Here is a 24,203-nt window from a genome sequence, read left to right as displayed (position 1 = left end):
CATTTGTGGGAGTGTGTTCCCAATTCATGCTGGTTCTTTCTGGCAGAGGCTACCTCTCCCTCATGGGCTGACTTGAGATGCAGGAACAAGGAGTCTGCCGGCTGCCATCAAACAAAGGTAATGGGGCCTGGAGGGAGAGCAATAATTAGTAGACACTGGGAACCCTGGTACCAGCCAGAGCAGCCGGCGGCTCATTTGATCAGCTTGGTCCACATGTTTAGCATATCGTTATATTCACTTAATGCAGAAAGTTAACTTAACATAGTCAGCTTAAGGCCCATTAGGGAAAGGGTTGAGAACAGTGTCACCCTAGCATGAACTTGACTGGGAGAGAGTACCACATCTCAACCCAAGCAAAAAAAATTACGATTAAATGCACTTTCACATTGTCCAAAAATACCCTGATAAACAATAATACTTCAAAGTTGGCAGTTGTATTTGGAAAGCTCACAAAGACTGCTTCAAACGCCGCCATAATACATTTCCAATTGCCTTTCTGAATTATCACTTATCATATTTTGATAACGCTTATGGAAGTCCTTCAGATAACATTCATTATACAAGCCAGGGGATTTAAACAAATATTTTATATCTCTTGACTCATGCTCCCTAGCCTTTGAGAGTCTAGTTTCTTTCCTTGTGAGTGTTAAACAGCATAAGTAAGACAATCAGACTCTTTTTCCAGTGCCTGCTCCAGGAAGGTTTGATAGAATCTTAAATCAAACAATGGCCTACCATATTTTTGTGGACTGGGTGTGTTTCCCACAGCTACACCATAAGTTGACTTTACCCTGCTACACCATGGCTCACACACATTCACACATCTCATCAAATAAGACGAAATAAAGTCAGAATTCTTTCTCTTTTGACTGGTCTGTGGAAGGCTGAATGAAGGCTCCCACTGCTCAGACAAAGGAGGTTGTTTACAGAAAGATACTGAAGCAGAACTCTCTTGTGTGGAAACAGCCTTTGCAGGAGAACAAACTGCCTCACACTGCACTGTTGTCAGCCCAATACTGTCATGAAAACCTCCAGAGATAGAGAGATCAAACACAGACCTCATTGTTACTAATAAGATTAATTTTAGATGAGGACTAATGGTCATCATGGCTTGCTGTGTTGCCACCATAGAATCAATATGGATCTTTGAACTGAGGTCAATATTATGATTCATCAATAAAAATCCACATCACCATCAATTAGGATAACTAGTCCTCTAAAGAAGGAGGGGGAGAGGTTGTAGTTGTAGGGACAGGTTAACTAGCCTAAATGTTAACTAGCCTGCTATTTGTAGCTGGGTTGACCCTTGCGCACATGGCTATGTGCGACATGGCAGAAAACCAAATGAAGGCCGTTAATCTTTCCTCTCCAGAGCCTATTATTTTTCATTCCTGGCTCATGGGGAAGATAATAAGGCACGTTCAATTTCTGTCAGCTGATGGAGAGGCACGCCCGCCGGCTGACATGCCTCCTAAATATTCTTCTCTCATCCGTTAATGCCCCCCCCCCACACACACACACACACACACACACACACACACACACACACACACACCCACACTGCATCACACACACTGCATGACACACACACACACACACACTGCATGACACACACACACACACACACACTGCATGACACACACACACACACTGCATGACACACACACACACACACACTGCATGACACACACACACACACACACACACACACACACACACACACACACACACACACTGCATCACACACACTCTAGTACAGGCTTTGTGTGGATGACCCTGTCATACGTGTGTAATATTACGGACCTGCTGCGTCTAAAAACCTGTGTTCCGTGTTGCCATCAATTTTCTTCTCAACTTCCAATTCCTCATCTTCACCCATGCTCAGTTCCACCAGCTGATCACACCAATGGACCTCCCATGACTGATGAGAACTGGGTGGGTTGGTGGCGTGTAGTGGGTTATAGTGGGGGCAGGGAGGAGGGGCAGTGGGGCTGTTGGAGGGTCGAGATAAGGTTGAGATCTCTAAGATAATGTCACCAGGTGATGGATGGCTGGCGACCCCTCTATCTTCCTCTTCTACATTGTGTAGATTCAGTCAGTGGAACAGTACAAGTCACTGCTATGAGGGCTTAGGGTTACCAGACACCCCGCGGTGACCTGAGGTTATACAGTATGAAGATGCTTCAAGCTGGGAATATTGGGCAGTGGTTAGCAATTACAGTGGTTAGTAGCTGCCCAGGATCCTGTAATGGGGGAGTGCGGTGCTGAATGGCCAGTCTTGCGCTGATGTAGACATGCTCCCATTGTATTTGGTTTGGAACTCTCTATGGTCTGTGGTTTATACCAAGTGTGGAATATAGTGAACTACCTTACAAATGTGCGAAGAATATATAAATACGTATTTACTGTAAAACTGCATAAGCCGTTACTTGTAATTGACCCTGACCTGATAGTAGAAACAGCATGACTAAACATATCCATATCCAACATGTCCATCCATTAAATTATTTTTTTTTTAAACCAATTGTATTGGTCCCATACACGTGATGATCAGATGTTATTGCGGGTGTAGTGAAATGCCTGTGCTTCTAGCTCCGACAGTGCAGTAATATCTAACAAGTAATATCTGACAAATTTCACAACAAATTACCCTACACACAAACCTTAGTAGGAATGAATTAAGACTATATACATATGGACAAGCAATGTCAGAGCGGAACGGACTAAAATACAGTAGAATAGTATAGAAAACAGTATATATAAAAGAGATGAGTAATGCCAGATATGTAAACTTTATTAAGTGACTAAGAAACCGTAGAATAGTATAGAATACAGTATACACAGTTGAAGTCGGAAGTTTACATACACTTAAGTTGGAGTCATTAAAACTCATTTTTCAACTACTCCACATATTTCTTGTTAACAAACAATGGTTTTGGCAAGTTGGTTAGGACATGTACTTTGTGCAAGTCATTTTTCCAACAATTGTTTACAGACAGATTATTTCACTCATAATTCACTGTATCACAATTCCAGTGGGTCTAAAGTTTACATACACCAAGTTGACTGTGGCTTAAAACAGCTTGGAAAATTCCAGAAAATTATGTCATGGCTTTAGAAGCTTCTGGTAGGCTAATTGACATCATTTGAGTCAATTGGAGGTGTACTTGTGGATGTGATTCAAGGCTTACCTTCAAACTCAGTGCCTCTTTGCTTGACATCATGGGGAAATCAAAAGAAATCAGCCAAGACCTCAGAAAAAAAAATTGTAGACCTCGACAAGTCTGGTTCATCCTTGGGAGCAATTTCCAAATGCCTGAAGGTACAACGTTCATCTGGACAAGCAATAGTATGCAAGTATAAACACCATGGGACCACGCAGTTGTCATGCCGCTCAGGAAGGAGACACGTTCTGTCTCCTAGAGATGAACGTACTAAATAAATAAATCCCAGAACAACAGCAAAGGACCTTGTGAAGATGCTGGAAGAAACAGGTACAGAAGTATCTATATCCACAGTAAAATGAGTCCTACATCGACATAACCTGAAAGGCCGCTCGGCAAGGAAGAAGCCACTGCTCCAAAACCGCCATTAAAAAGCCAGACTACGGTTTGCAACTGCACATGGGGACAAATATCGTACTTTTTGGAGAAATCTCTTCCGGTCTGATGAAACAAAAATAGAAATGTTTGGCCGTAATCAACATGGTTATGTTTGGAGGAAAAAGGGGTAGGCTTGCAAGCCAAAGAACACCATCTCAACCGTGAAGCACGGGGTGGCAGCATCATGTTGTGGGGGTGCTTTGCTGCAGTAGGGACTGGTGCACTTCACAAAATAGATGGCTTCATGAGGAAAGAAAATTATGTGGACATACTAAAGCAACATCTCAAGACATCAATCAGGAAGTTAAAGCTTGGTCACAAATTGGTCTTCCAAATGGACAATGACCCCAAGGATACTTCCAAAGTTGTGGCAAAATGGCTTAAGGACAACAAAGTCAAGCTATTGGAGTGGCCATAATAAAGCCCTGACCTCAATCCCATAAAACATTTGTGGATAGAACTGAAAAGCTTGTGTGGGCAAGGAGGCCTACAAACCTGACTCAGTTACACCAGCTCTATCAGGAGGAATGGGACAAAATTCACCCAACTTATTGTGGGAAGCTTGTGGAAGGCTACCCGAAATGTTTGACCAAATTTAAACAATTTAAAGGCAATGCTACCAAATACTAATTGAGTGTATGTAAACTTCTGACCCACTGGGAATGTGATGAAAGAAATAAAGCTGAAATAAATCATTCTCTCTACTATTATTCTGACATTTCACATTCTTAAAATAAAGTGGTGATCCTGATTGAGCTAACTTCTTATGGCTGGGGGTGCTATTTTCATGTTCAGATGAAAAGCGTGCCCTGAGTAAACTGCCTGCTACTCAGCCCAGAAGCTAAGATTAGCATATTGTTGGATAGAACACACTCTGAAGTTTCTAAAACTGTTTGAATGATGTCTGTGAGTAAAACAGAACTCATATGGTAGGCAGAAACCTGAGAAAAAATCCAACCAGGAAGTGGGAAATCTGAGGTTTGTAGATTTTCAAGTATATGCCTATCCAAGATACAGTGTAAAATTGGTCTGATTGCACTTCCTAAGGCTTCCACTAGATGTCAACAGTCTTTAGAACTTTGTTTCAGGCTTCTACTGTGAAGGGGGAGCGAATAAGAGCTGGTTGACTAAGGGGTCTGGCAGAATGCCATGACCTAAGTCACGCCAGCAGCTGTGAGAGCGAGCTGCGTTCCCTTTCATTTCTAAAGACAAAGGAATTGTCCGGTTGGAACATTATTGAAGATTTATGATAAAAACATCCTAAAGATTGATTCTATACATCGTTTGACATGTTTCTACAAACTGTAATGGAACTGTTTTGACTTTTCATCTTGACTAAGTGCCTGTGCCTTGTGAATTTGGATTTGTGAAATAAACGCACGAACAAAAAGGAGGTATTTGATCTTTTTAGCCTTCCTGTGACATTGGGTGCTGTATGGTGTCCTGGAGTGTGGGTAGTTTGCCCCCGGTACTGCGTTGGGAAGACCGCACCACCCTCTGGAGAGCCTTGCGGTTGCGGGCAGTGCAGTTGCCGTACCAGGCGGTGATACAGCCCAACAAGATGCTTTCAATTGTGCATTTGAAAATATTTGTGAGGGTTTTAGGTGACAAATCAAAATTCTTTAGCCTCCTGAGGTTGACGAGGCTCTGTTGGTCCATTTCAGTTTGTCAGTGATGTGTACACCCAGGAACCTGAAGCTTTCCACCTTCTCCCCTGTGGTCCCGTCAATGTAGATAGGGGGGAACCCTGAAATAACCCTGAAATTCCCTTTTGTGCCGGTATGCCATAGCCTTAATTCCAACAATGGCATTCTAATGTAATGAACATTGAGGGCTTCTCAGCATGTCTCCAGCAATCAGTCACCTGCAGCCAAACAAACCGGCAAAACAATGCTCTTCAGGCTTTTACCTAACCATTTTATGTGAGGTGGGGGCAGAGGAGACAGGGTGTTTTTGTGTTATTAATTGAAGCCCCTAATTGTTATAGGAGAACTGCGGGGCACCCAAGTGAAAAATGAAGAATCTTTCAGTCTGAATTTCCAATTGAAAGTTTTAAAAGCAGCATTAATTGCTCCTCTGTTTTTCCAAAGGAAATTTTAATTAAAGGTATTATACAACAGCATGCCGGTGAGAGAGGGGGCAGAAAGCCACTGCAAGCCACTGATTACAGTTCGTGTACTGAAACCATGCTGTTATCCAGTCAACTCATCCCCTTTAAATACATATCTAGCACAATGTTATTTATTAACCTTTAGAAAAATATGTGTGAATTGATGATTGCACATACAATGCACATACAATAGGAATTTCAGAGTGCATACAAATGACGGAATGGTAATTAAACGGAATGTAAACACAACAACATGTGATCGACCTTCTCGATTCGGTCTTATGTAGCAACATTTGAATTTGTGCTTTTTACATTGGATAAAAGTAGAGACTCAGAGCTAGAAATTGTTATATAATACACTGCAGTTAAGGAACAATGGGAAAGTAATTCTGCCTTGAAAGTTGATAAACGTTAAACCCCACTTTTGAGAAAATGGCCCTTGAATGTTTTGGTATACCTACTGGAGAAATATTTTTTGTCTACACCCATTCAGCGTTCGTTCACACCCTCTTAAGCCTTAGCCCCACCCATCTCTTCAAGGATTCCCATGTGAGGCCATGTGGTAAACACACTATATCAATTAAAATCTAAGTTTATTTGTCACTTGCACAGGATACAGAAGGTGTAAACGGTACAGTGAAGTGGTTACTTGCATAGTAGCAATATCAAAAACAGAAAGTGTCCAGATAAAAATAATTTACAAATATTTTATCATTATTAAAAGATGCTTACCCGACACACTTGTCTAAATTGATGGGTCATGTGAAGGAACTGCTATAACCACCCTCCAGCCACATCTAGCTAAGTGGATGGGTCACTATTGTCTAGAGATGTACACATGTTCATGAAATACAATAGATGGCCTTAATCACCCCCAGACACACCTAGGTAATTTGATGGGTCATGTAATTATCCGGCCGAAGTGGAGTCTTTTGTTTAGACATGTAGCTAGCTAGGTAGATGAACAACGAACCGGTATAATCCCAACTCATACTACTACCAATACAAACATTGTCATAGCTGTTTTATGAATCTGCAAGTAGCTAAATCTAACAAACTAGGTACAATGTTAGCTAGCTATAGTATTACTACACAGATCATACACGTAACATTAGCTAGCAAGCCAGCAAGCTAACGTTTGCTAGCTAATTAACAGTACGCTTTAACTTGCAATAAAAATGACTTTCAGACAAAATTAGAAACTTATATCTGAAAATGTAGCTAGACTTACATGGTTAAATGCTTCACATCAGATTGGAACTATTTAACTCTGTTTTGTTTGTAGCTGCATCTTGTTTGGCCATTATTGTGTCAAGTCACTCAAGTTCACACTTACTGTGGCATGTGCAGAAAGTAGCCCATCACTTTTTTTAACTGATCTGTCGATAATGCCTGATAAATTCAGGGCTGTTGTTGAGAAAAGTAGCAAAACGTTTGTAGTTCTCAATGGCTAACGTTGTTTCTTTAAAAAATGGCACGGTAGAAAGGACAGTCAGCACATACTGAACAGTTCACGATATAGACAGAAGCATGCTACATGGCAGACCAATCCAAACTCATCTCCCAGCATGTCTAGCCCGTTCATTATCTCAGCCAATCATGGCTAGCGGGAAGGTTCCTGACTTTTTCTGTGGCTAAACCAACTAGGCTCGTAATTTAACAATTGTATTCGTATTTATGGATGGAATACAAGTTTGTTATTAAGTTACATGCAAGTTCACATGTTCAAGAACGCATTTTTGCAACAAAAAAACGCGTTTTGATAAAAAAAGAAATGTTTACTTTCAAATGCCGCTCCTGTGAAGTAGTGACATGCGACATGCATGTTTCCTGAAACAAGTCACATATGAATGGCATGAATGGGGAGAGCCAATATGACCATTTTGAAATAGGATTTATGCTAAGTACATTCACCAGCTGAACCCAAATCCCAAATGTTGCGAAATGGGTATGTCTCAAGTTAAGTTTTCCAAAGTATGGTTGCTAGTCAAACTTTGCAGAGTTAACCAATGTTCAAATGTTTAATTTCATGGAGTCCTGTGGATGCTGCTGCTGATGAATCTATTTCGACATCAATCCCATACGTGTGATGGTTGTAAATGTATACAGGATATTCTGTGCCGAACCTGAAGTGTTCAAACTCAGCTTTATAGAGACTGGAAGGTGTTTTCACCATTCTCACTATTTTAATACCAAAGGTCGATCGGTCAACTTAAAATGACTTAAATTGTAATTGTTTAGCTTCTCAAAATGCATGTTACCTGACAAATATGGGGACTTATCCGTTAGGATCAAGAAGCTGCACACAAACCATTTTAAAAATGTTTGCTTTTTGTATTATTTTGAATATTTTATTATTATTTACTTTGAGGCTGGGGTGAGGAGATGCAGGATCCACAGCCGTCTGTCATGGGAGAAAACCTCTGTGAGGAGCGCTGCCGCCGATGCACTCTGTTAAAAACACCAGGGCTAATGATTGGTGGGAGAATACCCACGCAGCTTATGTTTAAATGTCTCCATTCATTTGTTGCTTTTGCTTTGTGACTCAGCTCACAAAATGTTAACTTCCGCTGTTAATTTCTGTCAAGTTCAAATACAATTACTTTTTGAGACAGGGTTTCAAGAAAAGCAGGGCTCAAAGTAGTTTCCTGGGGAGAGTTTCCTAGGGTACAAAGCGAAATGTAATCTCAAAATTGCGCACACACAAACCTTTTTTGCCCAACCTATTATTTTCAATGCTTACACAGGGTCAATGTGTAATTCCAGTTATCCTGGTCACAGACTAGAAAAACTAAAGCCAAAAACCTGAACTGTGTGCATGAACAGAGCCTAAAAAAATCAGCTTCACAACCTTCTCTACACCTGCAGACCACTTGTGACATTGAAATAAGGCACAGGTAAGGTTTGGGGGCATCAGGGACAGTGTGCCCTGACCATGGTCAAAGGGCAACCAGAGGAACGTGCATTGGACACTAATGCCTGCACTTCTATGATAAGACCTTCCTAATGAGCTGTGGAGTAGACCTCAAGGACACAGGCTCTATGATGTAAGGACTCTTTCAATTTTAAATGTAGAATACTTTCCCTCTCTGTACTTAAATAATTATTAGAATGATATTTCAAAAACATATCAAGAAACATGAACAACGGGTGTATTCTCTACGTTCCTTCAGTTTAGATGTGCTTGCAAGGTTCCTCTTAACATACACACACAAGCTGTAACACAAAGGCGAATGCGTAGACCACCTCACAATTGCCAGTCAGTTTAATCTGCTACAGATGCCGTATCTTAATTTGAGCCAGTTTCCCACAGCAGGAAAATAGTCTTGCAGCAAATGGAAAAGTGAATTGTAATTTGTATTATAATTAATGGATATTTTTTGTAGGGGTTGATACATTTTTTGTTAGCGTAAATCAAATCTGACATTTTCAAGAGGAAATTATAACTTTAAAAGCCTTTTTAAACCTCAAATACACCACAAGTTTGCATTTCCTGCTGTGTAGCAATATTCCTGCAAAAACAGGAGGATCAAATGAAGATATGGCATCGGTACCATTCATCCTCATTCTGGATGGCTCTCCCTTGAGACTCTCCCAGGCCCTGCCTGCTGTCATATGAGGCCAGAGCTGATAGACAAATGGAAATAGCTGAGCCCAGAGTCCCATATTGATTTGTCATTGATCAATGGAGAATTATGAGAACCTTCAGATAAAGAGCTTCAGCAAAAGTGTCCCAGTGCTGCAGTTACTGGATTGACGCTGGATAACATTACATAAAAACATCATGTAGATACAAGCCTACACACATGCACACGCACGCACGGGCACACACACACACACACACGCGCGCACAAATACTGTATATACAGTACATACAGATCCACATAAACACATGGCTGTATAATTTTGCTTATGTTCACTTTCCCAGTTGAAAGTTGTCTTTCACTATGTTGCTCACAATTCTAGGCATCGTGTGGCATGTTGTTGTTTTTTATCTGACAGGCTGGGCACAGTGCAGAAGGGTACTCTGCCCTCACATGAACCCAAAACCTGCACCCCTGGGACCTTCTGTCTTGGCACTTCCTCAAACAGAGCATTGTAGGAGAGGAGACGAGAGCAGACAGCTTGCAGACAGACATCCACAGATTCATGTGAAAATGTTCAAGTATAGGATCTGAGTGGGTGGTGAAAGGTGCTTCTATTTCGGTAACCTATTAGATGAATCTGAATCATTGGATAGCGAATAAAAAAGCCCCAAATGTACTCTGCCTGAAAACATCAAATATGGTTCACTGAAACAATGTGGCCGAATTCACATAAATATTATATGAACTGATCAATACTACATTGAATAAAAACTATGTCTCCTTTACAACATAATAGGGCCTCTGACTTGTGCATTTCTGTAGTTAATGAAAAATGTGTGCCAGGAACCACCAGGAATAACGTATGCATCAAATATGTACTTTTAATGAGAGACAACTGCAGATTAACAATGACTGGGAGATTGGAGAGTACCTCAGATGCTTGTGAAGAGGGTCCATTTCCATTTTCCTCAGATCACAAAACCACTTCAAGTCTATTCAGCTGTTTTTCTGTGCTACTGACAGTCAAGATTTACGATGATAAATTCCCTCACCTACACAAGGATCATCGCGTCTCTTGTGTTTGGAAGGAAGTCTTGAGCTCACTTCATGTTCACGCTGTATTGAAATGCAAATAGTTATTGTTTATATCTTCCCAGCTGAGAGGTCTCTTGATAAACCTTGGAACCATCTTCCACTTGTACAGTAGAGAAGTAGCTATTTCAGCCTGGAGAAGATATGGTAGAATATTATATGGTAGAAACCCATAAATACTGAATGTAGCGCTTCATATTTTCATTACAAAAGAACAACAGGGAGCAGAGCATAAAGCTGAACAGAAACCATGCTGAAAGGCGGTATTGGCAGAGGATTGATGAGCTGCTGATATTATTGTGGGAGAAGCCATTTGAAAAGCACAGATTTTTATATTTTAAGACCAAATTCAGTGCTACTGTCAGAACACAGCACACCTAATATCTTTTAAGTTTTAAATTACATCTACTGTGATTTAGCGAGCTGTAGAGAACATGTGTTCTGATCATATAACATTTCAAAATGAAATTTTGGGAAAACACAGCTTTGGAAGCTTCCTCCTCTTGTCCTGTCGAAAGGAGGGTCTCAGCTTTCTGTGGGTATAATTTATATTTAAAAGCTGAAGAACACACGCACATCCAGGTACTTTTTGCAGGTGCTGGAGTTAATAGAAAGGAATATGCTGCACACTGCTGTTCATGCTCCCAGGTGATTTTATTATAACAATGTTTTGACCCTTAGGTCTTCATCACCCACCCACTGGCTCCATGTCATCTACAAGACCCTGCTAGGTAAAGTCCCCCCTTATCTCAGCTCGCTGGTCACCATAGCATCTCCCACCTGTAGCACACGCTCCAGCAGGTATATCTCTCTAGTCACCCCCAAAACCAATTCTTTCTTTGGCCGCCTCTCTTTCCAGTTCTCTGCTGCCAATGACTGGAACGAACTACAAAAATCTCTGAAACTAGAAACACTTATCTCCCTTACTAGCTTTAAGCACCAACTGTCAGAGCAGCTCACAGATTACTGCACCTGTACATAGCCCACCTATAATTTAGCCCTATCAACTACCTCTTTCCCAACTGTATTTAATTTATTTATTTATTTTGCTCCTTTGCACCCCATTATTTTTATTTCTACTTTGCACATTCTTCCATTGCAAAACTACCATTCCAGTGTTTTACTTGCTATATTGTATTTACCTTGCCACCAAGGCCTTTTTTGCCTTTACCTCCCTTCTCACCTCATTTGCTCACATTGTATATAGACTTGTTTATACTTTATTATTGACTGTATGTTTGTTTTACTCCATGTGTAACTCTGTGTTGTTGTATCTGTCGAACTGCTTTGCTTTATCTTGGCCAGGTTGCAATTGTAAATGAGAACTTGTTCTCAACTTGCCTACCTGGTTAAATAAAGGTGAAATAAATAAAATAAATAAAAAATCAGGCGTCCATTGCCTGATAACGACCTGGATGCCTGATGAAGACTTCAGGGTTGAAACGATTCTCAGCTCAATAGCAACTATTTTACAATCAAGATATTTGAAATGGCTTTGCGATATGGAGCGGTGCGAGGGAATAGGCCTCCAGGTCTCATGGGTAGGAGCCTACATCTGCAAGATTTATTTAGGACCTTACATTTACTGTTGGATCATGAATTTTGCCATTTTTGTGAGATGTTACAAATACAATTCATGCAATATGTTACAGATTTGTTGTGCTTAAGATCCCTTAGTTCAGATTTAATGTGTTTTGAGTATCCACTTCAACAGTTGTTGAACCCCAAATTATCTTATAATCTCCTCCCGGCGCAGCCAGGAGAGGACTGGCCACCCATCAGAGCCTGGTTCATCTCTAGGTTTCTAGGGAGTTTTTCCTAGCCTCTGTGCTTCAACATCTGCATTGCTTGCTGTTTAGGGTTTTAGGTTGGGTTTCTGTATAGCACTTTGTGACATCTGCTGATGTAAAAAGTTCTTTAGAAATACATTTGATCAGTCTTACATTTTAGTAGAAGCTATTATCTACTGGTCTCACATGGGAATCAAACACACAACCCCAGCATTGCAAGTGCCATGCTCTACCTACTGAACCACATTAGACCACATAAAGATGTGTGTAACTCATCTCTATTGGATACATTTTGGGGGGGATATTCTGGAGTCCTATTTTGACAGTAAAATACAGCAACTATGGTCTAATTGTCAATCCAAAATTCATGCCAATCACTCTATTAGGTTGCACATCGAAATATCTTGAATCATGCACTCCTGTCTTGGAAGTGTGAGACAAAACAACTTATTTCTTGAATACCTCAGTAGTCTAATTATTACACTTCTTATAAAGCACTATGCATGATTTTGGTTCAACTAGTGACCAGTGACACCAGGGGAAAATGTGAGTCTGGAACCCTGTAATTAGCACATATGCCAGGCACTAATTTGCAATATAGCTTATAAGTCGTTAGCTTGGCTTTTATAATGTGTAAGGCTTAAACAGACAGACAGACAGACAGACAGACAGACAGACAGACAGACAGACAGACAGACAGACAGACAGACAGCAAAAATAGTCACAGTGTGATCGCAGAAAAGATGCTGAGATAGATAGACAGCACCACAGGGAGGCAAACAAGGTGAGTTAGAGGCGCTCACAGTGATGTGGGCTGGTGTGGATAAAATGCAGGGCAGAATTAGTCTCCCAGTCCACCCCTGCAAATGTCTATAATAGCCTTTTAACTGATTTGTTTTTACTATTTGTTTAGGAGGACATGAAAGGCCTGTGGTGAGTGAGAGGCCTCTGGGGTATGCTAACATGGCTGGGCCGGCTGCTGTGGCCCCCAGCGCTGAGCTGACATTCATTAGCCTGGAGAAAGTCATCAATCAGGACCTCACTCACATATTACACAGTACGCTTCATGAGCAGCCATTTATGATCATCAATCCATCTGCCCGATAGCCACTCCACAGAGCAGAGAGAGAGAGAGAGAGAGAGAGAGAAAGAGAGATATCCACATACAAGTTAGAGAGAACAAGTATGAGAGAATCAAGCCAATTGGGAATACAATTTAACCTGCATTAGATATGTTGCTCATTGACCCATCACTAATCTCCACAAAAATTAATGCTTACCCAGCTCTACTAATGAAGCCATCACATTGGACATATGACTACTGTAAATGCATGTGTCAGAAGTGGCCCACCCTCAAAAAAGTTTGCCACACACAAACCCTGAATCCAGGCAGGGACCTGCACTATGAGGATCTTACGCAACCTTCATCAACAATTCAGTGGGCTTCTTTCTCCTGGGATATGATCCTGTAAAAATGGAGATGAAGATACAAAGATACAGTCACATGACATTTATGAGGTACAGGGCTCCTCTATGATTAATGCTTTTCATTAATGTTACAGTAAGTTTTGACGTAATGGTGGTAACACTTTGGAGCTAAAGGAAGTGCTCACCACCACCACTCCTGCTTCCTGTGAAACTTTTTAGTGGGTCACTTAAACCAAAGTTGCAGTCATAAGACCTTCTTCAAGCTGTAATACAGAGTTGCTGGTAAACAGGAGCATTAATATCAAATGACAGGCTAGCTAGGAGGGCTAACACGGACATTTCTAAACATTGATACAAATTCAATTAGCACTTTCTTTAAAAGTAACTTCCTCACCATTTTAGATAAGCATGCTCCGTTCAAAAAATGCAGAACTAAGAACAGATATAGCCCCTGGTTCACTCCAGACCTGACTGCCCTCGACCAGCACAAAAACATCCTGTGGCGGACTGCGCTAACATCGAATAGTCCCCGCGATATGCAACTGTTCAGGGAAGTCAGGAACCAATACACACAGTCAGTCAGGAAAGCTAAAGCCAACTTCTTCAGGCAGAAGTTTGCATCCTGTAGCTCCAACTCCAAAAAGTTCTGGGACACTGTGAAGTCCATGGAGAACAAGAGCACCTCCTCCCAGCTGCCCACTGCACTGAGACTAGGTAACATGGTCACCACCGATAAATCCATGATTATCGAAAACTTCAACAAGCATTTCTCAACGGCTGGCCATGCCTTCCGCCTGGCTACTCCAACCTCGGACAACAGCTCCCCCCCCCCCCGCAGCTACTCGCCCAAGCCTCTCCAGGTTCTCCTTTACCCAAATCCAGATAGCAGATGTCCTGAAAGAGCTGCAAAACCTGGACCCGTACAAATCAGCTGGGCTGGACAATCTGGACCCTCTATTCCTGAAACTATCCGCCGCCATTGTCGCAACCCCTATTACCAGCCTGTTCAACCTCTCTTTCATATCGTCTGAGATCCCCAAGGATTGGAAAGCTGCCGCAGTCATCCCCCTCTTCAAAGGGGGCGACACCCTGGACCCAAACTGTTACAGACCTATATCCATCCTGCCCTGCCTATCTAAGGTCTTCGAAAGCCAAGTCAACAAACAGGTCACTGACCATCTTGAATCCCACCGTACCTTCTCCGCTGTGCAATCTGGTTTCCGAGCCGGTCACGGGTGTACCTCAGCCACGCTCAAGGTACTAAACGATATCATAACCGCCATCGATAAAAGACAGTACTGTGCAGCCGTCTTCATAGACCTTGCCAAGGCTTTCGACTCTGTCAATCACCGTATTCTTATCGGCAGACTCAGTAGCCTCGGTTTTTCGGATGACTGCCTTGCCTGGTTCACCAATTACTTTGCAGACAGAGTTCAGTGTGTCAAATCGGAGGGCATGCTGTCCGGTCCTCTGGCAGTCTCTATGGGGGTGCCACAGGGTTCAATTCTCGGGCCGACTCTTTTCTCTGTATATATCAATGATGTTTCTCATGCTGCGGGCGATTCCCTGATCCACCTCTACGCAGACGACACCATTCTATATACTTCCGGCCCGTCCTTGGACACTGTGCTATCTAACCTCCAAACGAGCTTCAATGCCATACAGCACTCCTTCCGTGGCCTCCAACTGCTCTTAAACGCTAGTAAAACCAAATGCATGCTTTTCAACCGTTCGCTGCCTGCACCCGCACGCCTGACCAGCATCACCACCCTGGATGGTTCCGACCTTGAATATGTGGACATCTATAAGTACCTAGGTGTCTGGCTAGACTCTAAACTCTCCTTCCAGACCCATATCAAACATCTCCAATCGAAAATCAAATCAAGAGTCGGCTTTCTATTCCGCAACAAAGCCTCCTTCACTCACGCCGCCAAACTTACCCTAGTAAAACTGACTATCCTACCGATCCTCGACTTCGGCGACGTCATCTACAAAATTGCTTCCAACACTCTACTCAGCAAACTGGATGCAGTTTATCACAGTGCCATCCGTTTTGTCACTAAAGCACCTTATACCACTCACCACTGCGACTTGTATGCTCTAGTCGGCTGGCCCTCGCTACATATTCGTCGCCAGACCCACTGGCTCCAGGTCATCTACAAGTCCATGCTAGGTAAAGCTCCGCCTTATCTCAGTTCACTGGTTACGATGGCAACACCCATCCGTAGCACGCGCTCCAGCAGGTGTATCTCACTGATCATCCCTAAAGCCAACACCTCATTTGGCCGCCTTTCGTTCCAGTTCTCTGCTGCCTGTGACTGGAACGAATTGCAAAAATCGCTGAAGTTGGAGACTTTTATCCCCCTCACCAACTTCAAACATCTGCTATCCGAGCAGCTAACCGATCGCTGCAGCTGTACATAGTCTATTGGTAAATAGCCCACCCATTTTCACCTACCTCATCCCCATACTGTTTTTATTTATTTATTTTTATTTTTCTGCTCTTTTGCACACCAATCTCTACCTGTACATAACCATCTGATCATTTATCACTCCAGTGTTAATCTGCATAATTGTAATTATTTGCCTACCTTCTCATGCCTTTTGCACACAATGTATATATAGACTCCCCTTTTTTCTACTGTGTTATTGACTTGTTAATTGTTTACTCCATGTGTAACTCTGTGTTGTCTGTTCACACTGCTATGCCTTATCTTGGCCAGGTCGCAGTTGCAAATGAGAACTTGTTCTCAACTAGCCTACCTGGTTAAATAAAGGTGAAATAAAAAAAAAAATAAAAAAAAATAAGGTGTGAAGAAAAGGGCTTTTGGCCCAACAAGTGTCAGGAGTCTATGAAGCGTCCTCTGAAGCCCCCTGCTGCTGTTCAAAGTGTCAGGAGACTCACTGGCATTTTATACAAGAAATCTGCCTCCAGAAATAAAGCTTCTTCCAAGTGGGTGTGACACCTACTCCCGTTGCCTGCTGCACCACTGCTTGGATTCCACCTGGCGATCTGTTCACCGTCTGCCCTGGCCTGTCTCCCCCTGTCTGGTACAGGTACCTCCACCACACTCACCCCTCTTTTCCGAGCTTTCGCTCGCCTCCAGCACACACGCACTGTTGGGGTGAGTGACTCTGAATTTACAATGGCTAGCCCCATGTCGTCATATATTTTCTTTTTTTCTTGTGCATTTTGCAATGTTTCTATTTGCCTCATGACTCCTGCATACTTTGTTGACTACAAACTTTCTTCACCCAACTGTGGGACAGACTCTCTATTGGATACACAGACTTTTGGCCTCATATCCTATTCTAACCACCTCTCGCCGGCTTTGTATTCATGTTACCTGATGAAATTGCTGTACAATATGATCTTGTTGCCATCTGATGCACACTCAGATGTCATAAATCAGCACTGCAGAGCTCTCCCTGTGCTATGTCGGGCCTTGATTGTATTACTGCTGATGATATCTGGAAATGTGCATGTACACCCTGGCCCATCTACTGTTGCTAGCCCCAATTCTGACTTGCTCTGATATCTGCTTCACTGATTTCTGCTCTCATAAAAGCTTGGGTTTTCTGCATGTTAACACTAGAAGCTTATTACCTAAAATGGACCAATTGAAAGTGTGAGTTCACAGCTCTAATGCAGAGGTCATTACTGAGACGTGGTTAAGGAGGAGTGTTTTGAACACGGATGTTAACCTTTCTGGTTATAACCTTTTTCGGCAAGACAGATCTTCCAAAGGTGGGGGAGTGGCAATCTTTACCAAGGATCACCTTCAGTGCTCGGTTATCTCCACCAAGTCTGTCCCCAAACAATTTGATTTGCTGGTTTTAAGCATTAAACTTTCAAATAGCTCTTTGTTGACTGTTTCTGGGTGCTATCGTCCTCCATCAGCACCGGCCTGTAGCCAACCTGCCCTTAGCTCTCTCCTGGCCCCTTACACTAAGTCTGAATTTGTCCTGCTAGGTGACCTAAACTGGGACATGCTTAAACCACCTGACCAAGTCCTAAAGCAGTGGGACTCCCTTAATCTTTCTCAGATTATCACCAATCCCACAAGGTATGACTCCAAACACCCAGAAAAGGCTACTCTCCTCGATGTTATCCTCATAAATAATCCTGATAGGTATCAGTCTGGTGTTTTTGGTAATGACCTTAGTGGTCATTGTTTTGCAGCCTGTGTTCGTAATGGTTGCTCAGTGAAACTAACTGTCCTGATTTGTCTTAGACGCTTGCTAAAAAACTTTAATGAGCAAGACTTCATTCATGCTATGGTATAGAATCAGCTTCATCCCATCTGTCGAAGATGCTTGGACCTTCTTTTTTGATATCGTCAGTGGTATTGTTAACAATCACGCACCCATAAAGAAAATGAAAAACAGGTTCAGCCCCTGGTTCGACCGTGATCTTGCAGAGTTATTCCAGCTCAAGATTTGCATTTGGCGAAAGGCTCGGCACACGCACACTCAGGCTGACTGGCTGTCGTCCAGGCAATTGAGAAATAAGTGCACAAAGGCTATCAGGAAGTTAGTTACTTTAAGGAGCAGTTCTCTCTCTGTGGGTCTACCCCAAGAAGTTCTGGAAAACGGTTTAAACCAAGAGAATGAACCCTCCTCCTCACAGCTGCCCATGTCCCTTAATGTTGATGATTTGGTTGTTACTGACCAGAAGCACATGGCTGAGCTCTTTAATCACCACTTCATTAAGTCAGGATTCCTATTTGACTCAGCCATGCCTCCTTGCCTGTCCAACATTTCCTCATCTCCCACCCCTTCTAATGCGACTATCCCCGATACTTCTCCCTCTTTTTCCCCTGCCCCGCTACAAAGTCTCTCCCTGCAGGCATTCACTGAGTCCGAGGTGCTAAAGGAGCTCCTTAAACTTGACCCCGAAAAAATATCTGGGTCAGATGGTTTAGACCCTTTCTTATTTAAGGATTCTGCCCCTATGATCGCCAAGGCTATCTCCAACCTTTTTAACCTGTCTCTCCTTTCTGGGGAGGTTCCAATTGCTCGGAAAGCAGCCACAGTCTGTCCTTTATTTAAAGGGGTGATCAAGCTAATCCTAACTGTTATAGGCCTATTTCTATTTTGCCATGTTTATCAAAAGTGTTTGAAAAACTTGTCAATAATCAACTGACTGGCTTTCTTGATGTCTATAGTATTCTCTCGGGTATGCAATCTGGTTTCCTCTCAGGTTATGGATGTGTCACCACAATCTTAAAGGTTCTGTCACCATGATGTCACCATTGCCATTGATTCTAAGCAATATTGTGCTGCTATTTTTATTGACTTTGCCAAAGCTTTTGATACGGTAGACCATTCCATTCTTGTGGGCCGGCTAAGGAGTATTGGTGTCTCTGAGGGGTCTTTGGCCTGGTTTGCTAACTACCTCTCTCAAAGAGTGAAGTGCATAAAGTCTGCCTGTCTGTCACCAAGGGTGTTCCCCAAGGCTCAATCCTAGGCCCCACGCTCTTCTCAGTAAACATCAACAATATAGCTAAGGCAGTAGGAACCTCTCTCATCCATTTATATGCAGATGATACAGTCTTATACTCAGCTGGCCCCTCATCGGATTTTGTGTTAAATGCTCTACAACAAAGCTTTCTTAGTGTCCAACAAGCTTTCTCTACCCTTAACCTTGTTCTGAACACCTCCAAAACAAAGGTCATGTGGTTTGGTAAGACGCATGCCTCTCTTCCCACAGGTATTATTACTATCTCTGAGGGTTTAGAGCTTGAGGTAGTCACCTCATACAAGTACTTGGGAGTATGGCTAGACAGTGCACTGTCCTTCTCTCAGCACATATCAAAGCTGCAGGCTAAAGTTATATCTAGACTTGGTTTCCTCTATCGTAATCACTCCTCTTTCACTCCAGCTGCCAAACTAACCCTGATTCATATGACCATCCTACCCATGCTAGATTACGGAGATCAGTAGGTAAGGTTGCTCTTGAGCGGCCAGATGTACTTTACCATTCGGCCATCATATTTGCCAACAATGCTCCTTATAGGACACATCACTGCACTCTATACTCCTCTGTAAACTGGTCATCTATGTATACCCATCGCAAGACCCACTGGTTGATGCTTATTTATAAAACCCTATTAGGCCTCACTCCCCCCTATCTGAGATATCTACTGCGGCCCTCATTCTCCACATACAACACCCATTCTGCCAGTCACATTCTGTTAAAGGTCCCCAAAGCACACACATCCCTGGGTTGCTCGTCTTTTCAGTCGCTGCAGCTAGCGACTGGAACGAGCTGCAACAAACACTCAAACTGGAAAGTTTTATCTCAATCTCTTAATTCAAAGACTCAATCATGGACACTCTTACTGACAGTTGTGGCTGCTTTGTGTGATGTATTGTTGTCTCTACCTTCTTGACCTTTGTGCTGTTGACATTGCCCAATAATATTTGCACCATGTTTTTGTGCTGCTACCATGTTGTCTTGCTACCATGTTGTTGTCATGTTGTGTTGCTACCAATGCTGTGGTGTCATGTTTTGCTGCCTTGTTATGTTGTTGTCTTAGGTCTCTCTTTATGTAGTGTTGTGTCTCTCTTGTTGTGATGTGTGTTTTGTCCTATATTTATATTGTATTTATTTAAATTATTATTTGCTTTAAGCAGGAGGCCTTTTGCTTTTTGGTAGGCCGTCATTGTAAATAAGATGTTTTTTTCTTAACTGACTTGCCTAGTTAAATAAAGGTTACATTTTAAAAAATGAATATCAGGGATGAGTAATTGACAAGGTCAGATAATACTCCACAATCGATTTCAAACCAACTATTCCTGTCTGGAAGGTAATATGAACATGAACCACTGCAATGTAATTCTCACTCATCCATCAGCATTAGTCAGCATAGCTAATAGTCCCAAAGATTACACAAAAAGTGAAAAGCAGACATAACTCATTCCCTATGTGTAGTGAGCATGATGCTGCTGAGTGGTATTCAGCTCATTTTAAATAAATTGGCGCATAGCCAAATTGTCTGTTTGTCTGTCCGCCTATCTCTCCTCTGTCTCTCTCTCACACCCCTTCTCTCGCCCTCTTCCTCTCTCTGTCTCCCCTTTCTCACTCCATCTTTCTTTCCCTCTCATCTCCCTCTTTCTCCCCCTGCAACTGGAAAGCAGCCTAGCCAAGCTCACCCCAGGAAGTCCCTCTGTTCTCAGGCAAACCCTACAAATGAGTTGCACAATTCGGGCAAAAGTGCAAAATAAGATGTTTACCTAGTCAAAACATCACATTCATTTTTCATGTATGGCAGCCATGCCACTTCCCCTTGCTTTTAAATGTCAGGCGAGGGTTAAGTAAGACACTCAGCAGAGTGGCAGGGGGCCAGGAGGGGGGCGTGAGCAAATGAGCACACATTATGGCCAGAGCTGGGACATAAATTAGCCTCATTCCACCATGAGCAGCAGACAAAGTGATTTGTTTGGTCATTCATAGCGTTTGATCAACTTTTTAGCAATTATCGTTCACTCGTACCAATTCATATTGTGCTGAGTGGACTTGGAGTTTACACAGGGTTAGAATGCTGGCTTCTCCATTAGAACAAGCCTGAGACAAGTTGCTCAAAGGGTGATAAATGAAACATTTGCCTTTTAAATAACCTCTAACTGTTGCAACTCTACATTTACTGCAATCACATCAGACATGAAGATCTACAAATTAGATATGGTCAATAACCATTTTGATCCAGCTTTTATTTGTCCATTTTAAATCAGATATTTCACTTCACTTGGGAATCACATTATGAGTATTTTGTGTTTCTTAATGTTCTGAATAATATTGCCAAATGATCACATTTTTCTTCCAACAGAGTTGGATGTAATAGCTTTATCCTTCCTGGTAATGTAAACTACTGCTGTGTTGTGTTAAATCAGATACATGACTGTTTTGCTACAGGAAGAAGCATGGTGCATGACCCAGAGACTGGGTCTGGGGCTGATGTTAATGTTAGATGTTCAGTAACTGACACATCAGCCCCAGGGTTGGGACAGAGGCCAAAGTGGGATTGTGTTTGGAAGCAGGCAGTGGCCAACATGAAGCATGAAGTTGGGAATATTAGTCTAAATATCCCCTACAGGCTTCCAAAGTCTGATCCACAAGAATATAAAACCCACAGACTGCAGAATACAGCGTTGGACAGAAATAGTTCCAGAATGATTGTAATAAACAATGAAAAGCTGAGGTTTGCATGTCCTCTGTTCCCTCCTTGACATATAAACCTATGTCATCTAACTACTGTCAAAATACTCAAACATATCACTGCAAGGCAGTGGATTTTTAAATGCGGAATATTCTTGCTGTGATGGAATTCAGTCTTCAACAGGAAGGGGAACGATTGTGATAGGAAAACTTGGTCTCTTTAAGAATATATAAGCAATCCCATGGATATGGATAAGATTGCCAGCTGGACTTGGTAGTATAAATGCTGCCAACCAAATAGGTACTGCAGGTGTAGCTACTGATTGTCACACCAGATAATGTGACTTAACCCCCCCAAAACATTTATTTTCCATTAGTAGGAGTTACAGGATAGGTACCATCCGACCAAAATTAGCTTGACGATACTGTCGTCATCCTCGATTCGTGGAAACAGGAGTCTCATAAAATGTTTGTGTCCAGATGTAGGGGTCCGTTTGAATTTAGAAAATGCTCCATTAGTCAAATATTTTTTTTTTTTTTTTTTGCTCCCTGAAGTAATCCATCGATGTGTACGCCTCCATCTTGTCTATTTAAAGTCTTCTCTCATTGATCAAGACAGGTGTCTGTCATCATATCTTGCAGCACTTTGGGGTGGAAAACCCACCTATATGGCAGCATACACATTGTTGGAAAAGTTCATGGATCCAAAAAATTATTTATTTTGATAACAGTGCATTCTCTCAATTCAAACAGACCCCCTCCCACTAGACACAGACATTTTATGAGACTCCTGTTTACATAAATCGAGGACGAAGACACTATCGCCAGCTAAGGGTGGCCGAGAATTCTCTTTGCTAAACCAAACAGTACCTATCCTGTAACTCCCGGTCATGGATACCAAGTTGTTTTTTATGGTTAAAACTGGTGTAACCATTTGTAGCTACTGCAGGAGTTCTTTCAGCGTTTACTGGAAATAGGACTCAAATACACAGTTAAAAACACTTTAGGGGAGGCAAATTTAGGCAGAGGTCGGCCAAGATGTTGAGGATAGAGGGGTTCAGGGGAGTATTGCAGCTGAGGCATCCAGTGATGTACTGTACCTGTTGGGATGGAGCAAATAGACAATTGTGTGATTAGGCCCTCAGCTCAGCTTCGCTGACTTCAAACTCATTCAACCTTTTGTCTTGTCAGGTTGATTGCTCAAGCCTATGCAGCTGGGTGATTGCAAAGTGGCTTCAGTTGCGGGAGTCAGGACCCGTCCAAGATCCTGCCAAGTATGTGGTGGCAGGTGGTTGAACCGACAGCGGTTTGGAGGCATTAGTGGTGCTTTGGAGAAGGCTATGGCTATTGTGCTACACACATGACATACTTTTTTATAATCTACCTCTGGTCATGTGACCACAATACTTCAACAAAAAAATCAATGCCTCTGTAAAGGTTTGTGGAGTATTTTCAATGACACACTGAACGTAGCAGTACCGGTATGGCAGGAGGAAGAAAAACATACAATGGTACACAGAAAAAAAACGTGGTATACTTAAGCAATAAGGCCAGAGGAGGTGTGGTATATTAGCCATATACCACAAACCCCCAAGGTGCCTTATTTGTCATGTTGTGTCTTGTCTCTGTCCTTTCCCTTCACCCTGTCTCCCTCTGCTGGTCGTTGTTAGGTTACCTTTTCTCCCCCGCTTTCTCCCAGCTGTTCCTTGTCTCCTCTAACTACCCATTCACCCCGTTTCCCACCTGTTCCCTTTTTCCCTCTGATTAGGTCCCTATATCTCTCTCTGTTTCTGTTCCTGTCCTTGTCGGATTCTTGTTTGTGTTTGTGTTTCATGCCTGAGCCAGACTATCGTCATGTTTGCTGTAACCTTGTCCTGTCCTGTCGGAATCTGCCGGTCTATCTGAGCCTACCTATGTTTGGTTATTAAAGAAGCTCTGTTTAAGTTAGTTCGCTTTTGGGTCCTCATTCACTCACCATAACAGAAGAATCCGACCAAGAATGGACCCAGCGACTTCGGATCCTCTCCACTCAGCCGTCGGGATCCAGGGAGCGATGCTAGGCAGACACGAGCAGGAAGTGTCTGCTGCTCGACATGCCGTTGAGACCCTGGCCACCCAAGTCTCCAACCTCACAGAACAGGTTCACCATCTCCGCCTCGATCCACCGGCCACTTCCAGAGCTTTCGAATCTCCGGAGCCCAGAATCAATAACCCGCCGTGTTACTCTGGGGAGCCCACTGAATGCCGCTCGTTCCTCACCCAGTGTGATATTGTGTTTTCTCTCCAGCCCAACACTTACTCCAGGAGCACTGCTCGTGTCGCCTACGTCATATCTCTCCTTATTGGACGGGCTCGTGAATGGGGCACGGCAATCTGGGAGGCAAGGGCTGAGTGTACTAACCAGTATCAGGACTTTAAGGAGGAGATGATACG

The sequence above is a fragment of the Oncorhynchus mykiss genome, chromosome 6, assembly GCF_013265735.2.
Source record: "Oncorhynchus mykiss isolate Arlee chromosome 6, USDA_OmykA_1.1, whole genome shotgun sequence".
NCBI classification, from domain to species: Eukaryota; Metazoa; Chordata; class Actinopteri; order Salmoniformes; family Salmonidae; genus Oncorhynchus; species Oncorhynchus mykiss.
Note: the sequence above shows the minus strand (reverse complement) of the source record.